Here is an 8,422-nt window from a genome sequence, read left to right as displayed (position 1 = left end):
GTTTTTCAAACTCTTTTTGAGTAAGAGTAGCGTGCTCTATGATTAGGTTTAATCAACTAGAAACCTGCTACCGAAAACAAGTCTTGAAAAAAATGAGACTGAATTTCACCCTTATTGTCAAGTTGGCGTCCCTATTTTCTTCTCTCCCGTTGTTCTAAGCCATTAATGGCATAAATTCGAGATTGAAAGCAGAGCGAGCTGCTTGATGCCATCAAAGACCACACAAATTAGCAGTTAGCGCCCCTTTTATGAAGGTTATTACCTCTGGGTACCTCCAACATCTCCCTTGCTCCCAACAATTTCATAGAAATGGCCTATGAACGAAAAGTATTTTTCATGATATTGGGCAGCTTCAATGATTTCGTTCATTTCAAGGAATGATGTTACCTTCTAATTTCTATCCGGTAATTAGACGTAACTTTTTGTCAGACATATTCGCTCAAGAAAGAAACATCAGGATAACGCATTAGCCGGATTTTAAATGCTCTTGTATCTCTTGTCATGTATTGGAAAAACTGATAATCTTTGTGCATTTTTTTGAAGCTGTTAAAAATAAATCTCTGATGCACCATCATCTGCCTTCGCGTGGAAGCATTCATTCGCATGTGGTATCATTCACATACAATATAATCATTCGCTCACGAGATGATCAGTGCCACTTTATTAATCACATGTCTACATATTTGGAGTCATTTTCTGTTGGATGAACCATTAACTCATACGAGATCTGCTTTTCCCAATAAATAACTCTTTGAGTCAAAGATGATCCCTTCAGCAGCTAGCCTTTATATTTTATAAGTTTTAACAAATTATGTATTTTATATCATATTTGGTTTGCCTGCACAACCAGGAGGAATCGTCAGGCTTTTTGCCTCTGCTTGACGTAGCCCGACATGATCTTTCGAGACGAGGTTCGTTGACTGAGGCGCCCTCGAGCGGCGCTCCAGCGTTCCACATGACATCAGCAGTGACCAAAAACTCCATGGTTGGCTCGGAGCTCTGCACCCTCAGGAGGCATAACAATGGACCTGATCTCACCCAGCAATATCATAACGGAAGTCTTATGAGAAATAATACGGATAATTGCCGTCCCCTTGAGAGGTAAGGAAACAATTACGAGATGGCCTCGGTTCTTATAATGTAGCTTGCGGCAGAACAGATATCCGCCGACTCTAGCACAGCAGGATAGATTAATATCCATTTACTTAATTGCAGTTACCTTCATCTGAATAATTATTTCCGGTGTTTTGATATCACGTTACTTCATTTGACTTCAGGAACACAAATATTTTCTAGAAAAATTAGTGAAAAAATAAATAATAAATACTAATCGCCTTCCTTCTCCGTTTTGATAGCTGAAATGCCAAAATTAGATGAAATGCAACGAGCCGCTTTACGAAGTCTTCTCATGCCTTAACGAGAAAAATATTCATTTATTTTACATGCATTTATATTTCTCAAAAAAATTGTTCACATAGTAGTTTCAAAAGTTAATTATATTGTGAAAATGTTGCGTGCATATCACCCTAAACTGATATTAAGCTCTTGAAAATTATCGCTGAGAAATGTTGCATTAAAAATTCTGTTTCAATGAGTAGAGAACACTCAGCAAGCAAGAATATTTAACCTGTTTACAAATATTTCGCTAACACTGCTGCCAATTTTACGATTACATTAGATAGATTTGTCCCAAGAAAGTAAATTTTGAAGAAAAAGTGTCACGTGGTAGTTCACTTTTCCCTGGCAGTAATATGATCGTCACTCTGCAACTCATGATATGCAAATGTGGCCAATCTGCCATTAGGCTTGGCTTATTGCGACTTAGTGCTTGATAGTGTGCCACTTGACAACATACAGAGTCTGTATAGCTTGTATGTACACAATCTGCAGGGCTTGCAACCACCCGCCAATCTCGTTGCTCAGGGGATTGCATGTCACGTTGGTATCAACGTTTCAATTCCACGTCAATGGAGTTATGCTTTGAGAGGCTCGGCCGAGTCTGGCGCTGCAATGCAGTTCGGCGTTCATTGCAATAGACATTTATGTTAGCGGGAAATATTTCAGCGCTTTGAGATTTAGGAGTTTATTCCTTTCGGAAAATAAACTCTTTGATTGACAAATCGTTTAAAAAAACGATATGCATGATATTGAAATTTTTTTAAAAATTAGGTGTTGTTTTCATTATGGTTATGGGTATCATTTTTGAGCATTAACTTTATTTAATAAACATTACTGCATAACTCAACTTCTCTATGTCTTCCGTATTTATTAACAAAATAATATGTTTACATCTCAACATACGCGAACGTGATAGTTTTACACACTCATGCTATAAACATTGCAGTTACGATGTCGTTCGAGCAACGCACTCACATTTATTCAGTAATCATACTAGCATGCATTTAGTGCTCTAATTATGAATACTTCATTATTACATGATCAGTTGCCTCATCCAACAAATTTTATCTCACCCATCATTCGCTTGCTTCTAATCCCTACGTGTTTTTGTTTTCGCATTTCCTGAAGATATTAACTAAGATTTAATCCATTTATTCTCCTCCAAGATACTCCAATTATCCGAGTTACGCCGCTTCTCCCCCTCCTCCACCTCCGTACCCGAGACCGTCGCTCTCCACCAAAGCTGCTCCACCTGCTCCACCACAACGCACACAGGTGACGTCACCTCCTCCATCTCAACAGCCTGTGGAGAGCGTTGTGGAGAACATATCGCAGTGCAGCATCGGTGTAGACTCCAGTTATATTTTCTCGTCTGAAGCTATGATGAAGCCGGGCACACTAGTCTGACATCAGTAAATAAATCGTTAGTTTTACGTTAAATAATAGAGCAAATATTGAGCTGTGTTGGTAAGTGCTTATTCTTGAGACGGGTGTGCTCGTCACATATCAACATGAATAGAATTTTGTTGCGGAATAGTTTCTTCGAATAACTCAGATGGAGGCATTGATTCTCATTACTGCAAAGTTTAAGTGATTCGATTTGGAAAAAAGAAATTGATCATGATTTTGAATGCTCATAGAAGGACCCAGAGCGCAGGATGCGAAATTCGATATCACTTCTCATCTACTGAACGTAGAAAACAAAAAAGTTACTTATTAATTAAGCCCGTTCAAGTAAAGGTTGAAATCTATGCTCAGGAATTGCTTGGTCAAATATTAAAAAAAATATAATTTTTTTGCACCAACTATGGGTTTCTTAATTATAGTTGAAGCAGCATATTTCTCTCCGGACTCCACGAAAAGTTCATAGTTTCTTTTGAAACGATTTTTTAAAAGCACGGGGACTTCCGTTCATTTGCGTCATCTGAGCGGACGCGTCTATTTCCTCGCCTGAGCAGACGTCGAGCCAAACATCAGGCAAAGCGTCGCATTAAAAGCAAGAACGAACTCTTCTTCTTCATTTTGGTGCGAACAACCCCGCCTGAAAAATATGCATTGAGATTTGTGAATATATGTATACAATATTTAGTGACCGTTCGCTCGTTTCCTTCACAGGAAAACTGTCAATCATTTGTGTGAGACGGGGTAAGTTGTGTGAACGCTGAGTGTTAACATAATCGTCCTCCGTGTACATTCTGTAAATTTGAGATATTATGTGCAAATGAGCAATTGTTAATAATTAGCGAGCGTTTTGCTTACTTAGAGCTTATATATTGAATGAATACCTCAGATGAACTCTCAGTATTATGTTTGAGTGAAGGATCTTAGACAGTAAAGAACTTTACCAAATGCGTATCGAAATATCGTAAATATAAATCTCGGGTATTGTTAATAATCGACGAGGCGCTGAAAAACGTATCATATCATATCAACGGCCAAATATTTCATGATGATAAGAAATCTATTTCACACGAAGACATTTTTAGGCTAATTGACATCATATCAACTCTGGCGAAGAGTAATAGTAATGATCATTTATAAATTAAAGTGTTATGGACTTTATTTACTTTCTATGCTTCTATGCTCTTCTTCTAGATTAATGATGCTATAGCTCCAACGTAGCTATATTCATCTATTGAAGCTTCTTCTATCGAAGCTACATTAATGAGCTGAGCCGCAAAGTAAGTAACATATCACAATGTTTTGGGGAGGAGATGGGAGGCTATCAAAGTTGGATGACATCCAATCCTAACAATAGTAGCGCCCATATTTATAATTGCCCGATTTTCAATTTTGAAATGTAATGTAATTAAATGTGTATGGGGGATGCGACCCATGTAAGAATTTTAGCTTGAATGTGTATGCGACTTATTTTTATATGCGACTTGTGTATGGATTTGACTTGTGTGAATGCTCCTGGTATGTGAATGCGTTTTTTCCGTGAATGTGACGAGCGTGAAAGTGACTTGTGAGTGGATGCGACTTGTACGTGAATGTGACTAGTAGGTGAATGCGACTTGTACGGGAATGTGACTTGTGCTGAAAGTGACTTGTGCGGGAATGTGACTTATGTAGGAATGTGATTTGTGTGGGGATGCGACTAGTGAGTGAAGGCAACGTGTGCGTGAATGCGACACATGTTCGTGAATGCGACACACAACAAGTTGCGTGAATGCGACACACAACTTGTATGTGTATGCGGGTTGTGCGGGAATGCGACTTGTGTGTGAATGCTACTGGCGCAAAGAAGTGCAACGCATACACTGAGAGCGACTGTGATGACGCCGTAGCCACACATCGAGTTGGACGGTGTGAAGAACGGTCGATTTTTTTTTAATTTTTGAATAATCAGCAGCAAAACTTTCCTCAATAAAATTGCAGGATAGTAATTGAAATTAATCGACCATTTTTAGTTGATTTCAAATACTGTTGAAATTATTAATAAATGTCGTTTAATTTCTACTGCTTGAAAATATATAGGAAAGCAAAAAATTGGAAATGAATATCAAATGCTGTTGAAAGTTATTACAAATGTAATTTAATTTTTATTGCTTGAAAATTCATTGGAAAGGGGAAATTAAATAAATGACTGAATGATTAATGCTCGTAGCAAAGATAATCGTGTGATTTGCCTTATTTAAATACATCTCATTTGCAAGTTCATTCTTTTCAATAAGTTTGCAATGAAGGTTGATTCAAAAATTTACATATCATTCAGTTTTAAAAGTGAAATAATTAATGAAGTAGCTCACTTCAATGTGGCATATAATTAATCAAAATCATAATGAATTCATTAATAAATTCCTTGAAAACATAGGATCATCGTCTTAACTTCAAAAATTTTCGATCATTTTCTGTATCCATCCCTGTATGCAGAGATATCTGGAAAATTCAAGGATCGTCTCATGTTTCGGATTCGCTGACAAAAAAATAATTTGAGTTAAGAAATGAAAAGTTTTATTCATTATGACTATAAAATTGGCCTTAATGTTTTTCATTTGCTACTTTTTTATATAATTATTTTGATTAAAATTTCCTTTAAAATTTTTACTGAACAACGTCTACTCAAATATAAAAAAATTTACAGTAATTTGCTTAGGACTCCTAGGCGAATTTAAATCTCAATAACCCTACGAAAGAACAGATAAATTATAGTGACGAAGTTTTTACGAACAAATTTCCAAAGTGAAACGTTATCGTTCATTATGGTGTTTCTGTAACATTTTATAAAGGAATAAGTTCCTAAATAAGCGATATATGGTTAGTAAATTGGTGATGAATCGTTGTCCTGTAAATAAATACTGTTTGAGTGTACAGTATGTGATTGTAGAATAAAGTTAAGACTTTATTGTAAACTTGCCAACCTGAGATTCTAAGAGTTATTTGAAATTGGTTTGTATTTTTATAAAGAAAAATTGTCGATCTAATTAGACGGTGTGTTATATTATCCTGCAAATGAACATAATTTTATAGCCATTGAACTTTGCACATGTTCAACTGTATTGGGCATATCCTCAAAAATTTTTGTTGCTTAGTAGCAGAAAAATTGATCCTAGTATTTTTCAGATTTTGGAGGAATTCACTTCAATGGAGAATTAATACAGCAATCGTTCTTATATAGGCGCAAAGGTGTCGGAATTTGCTCCTGTTAGGAATTTATGTACGATCTTTCTAGTGTAGAACGAACAGAAGTTGTTCAAGTGATGAATGTGCAGGAGCCCACCAAAATTCTCCCTCCCTCAGGAGCAACTTGCATTCATGTCGACAAGTCTTCAGTGAAGCTTGTTTATTAGGGAAGCGTGAGGACAGAGCTACCTCTTGAGCTGCCAGAAAAGCTACCGCGTTGGCTGCAGTCATAAACATAAATAAGAGAACAGACGTAAATAAAAGTGAATAAAAACACAAATGTAAATAATAGCGCGACGGATCGGAAAGCCTGAATGATGGCACTGTTTTGATGCCACTCGCGCCGCATTATGACTCCCTGGAGAAAAGTTCTTCGGAGTTTTATGGTGACATGAAAAGCGTTATGTGCGCCGGCTTCTACAAATCACTTTAGAAACTCGCTGAAATGTCGGAATTTGCATCCAAAGACAGGGAAAATTTTGACGTATGGCGATTTGCGTTTCCTCCAACGTGCTTTCAATATCATATTTCTAAGCTAATGTAACATCGTTTTGAAAAATGTCCGTGCAATGTCGATTCTTTGACTCACAATGCGGTTACGTTTTCATGTTTTAAAAAATTAATAGAACAATAGATAACACATTAATTATCCGTTTAATTTACCTGAACAAAGTTTACTTAGTTAAACACCATCTTTAAACCATTCCAGGTTTCAAAATCAAATCGTTAACTCAGTTAACTTTAATCATCCTAAAATATTGCACGCGTCCGTTAGCTCCAAACCTCAAACTTAGTTTCACCTTCCTCTTTTGTTAGGAAAAACGTCGTGTAACTGCGCCCACCATTTTCTCGCTATCAAAACGTTGCGACTGGTGCTGGTGGTTTTTTCGTTGTTTTGGCAATAATTTAGGTCACCTCTGTCTGTCTGAAAGACGACACACGACAGCAGCGTTGAATTATGGCTCAGGATCGTTCTTTTGGCTGGAGAATTATTGCAGACTCAAAAGACTAGGAGCTTCGAGACGCTTCTGCACTCGCCAACCGTCACAAATGTTACGGTGCCTCGGTCATGATGAAGCGGTCATTGGGTGTCGAGATATTTCTGATTTTCGTGCAACGATTCACTTCCTTTACAGCAATTAAAAGAATCCAATCAATATATTGGTAAAAATTTGTAGAACCTCAACGTTCCACATCAATGTTGGGATGTAGCCTCCGCGTAAAACGCCCACTGTAAATTGTATGCAATTAAAATTAAAATATTAATTGAATTAAAATTAAGTTATCGAATTTAAAAGCTTAATGTAACTTTAAATAAGGTTTATATTTATTATATTATTAATTACGCAACTTTAATCTTCAGCAATCAAAATCAAGTCTAACATTTGTTTTAAGTGCAATCTTTGAAGAAATAATTTCGTAAATCGTTAATTATTCATTCTAATCATTAGTCGCAAATTTTATTCGCGTTTAATGTAATCCGGGATTTACGAAGTTCATCGCAGTGGCAAACCTAATCAATTTTAAATTAACGAAGGTGAAATCCTAAAGTGAATTCCCAATAGTATTCAATGAACTGTGGTATCGTCTTGTCACCTCGATTCATTAAGTTCATTAGCGAGCGCTCGTTTAATTGAATTAGGCGCAAAGGTGAGACAGTTTACCTCCCGCGTTTAGTCCCGGCTAATGAAGCAAACTTTGTAGGACATTAACGCTTTTCATGAGTGAATTCACACCGAGATGTGCTCAGTTCCTGGTGTCCACATCATAATCAAGGTGATTTGTCCGAGTTTCCCTCTTAATTAGCTTTATTAACTTGCATTAGTTTGAAAATTAGTCTATTGTCTCAGGAGAGAATTATCATACGCTGCATCGCAGAGCTCCAGGTTGCCTCTAAATGAGAAGTGCTACGCGCGTACAAATATTGCTCTTCAATCTGCTCGATGTGGTCGGAGTACTTCTACTAATTATGAATAATGACGAATTACTGGAAATATTTAGAGCATTGCTATTATCAGAGCGTAAAGATGTTTATATATGAGCTGTTAAAGCAGTTTCGAAAATAGTTCTTTTATTTTAATTTATGAAGAATGCGTAAATCAATTGCTTCACTTTTACTGAATTTAGGATTGGCCCTTTTATCGTTTAATAATCATTCAAATGGTTATTATTTTAATGAGGATTAAGGAGGTTGGAATGAGTGAGGATAAAAAGACTGAAGGCGTGAAACACTCAATTTTTAAATTATGAAAAATGAAAGTATTTCGTAAATCATGAACAATAACTACCAAACCATCGTAACAGCACATAAAAATCACTGACATAGAATAATAACTACTTAACCATCGTAACACCACACAACAATCATGGACATATAATAATAATTACCTAACCATCG

The sequence above is a fragment of the Hyalella azteca genome, unplaced genomic scaffold, assembly GCF_000764305.2.
Source record: "Hyalella azteca isolate HAZT.00-mixed unplaced genomic scaffold, Hazt_2.0.2 contig9828, whole genome shotgun sequence".
Classification (NCBI taxonomy): domain Eukaryota; kingdom Metazoa; phylum Arthropoda; class Malacostraca; order Amphipoda; family Hyalellidae; genus Hyalella; species Hyalella azteca.
The sequence above is the reverse complement of the archived record's forward strand: the minus strand, read 5'-3'. Positions refer to the sequence as shown.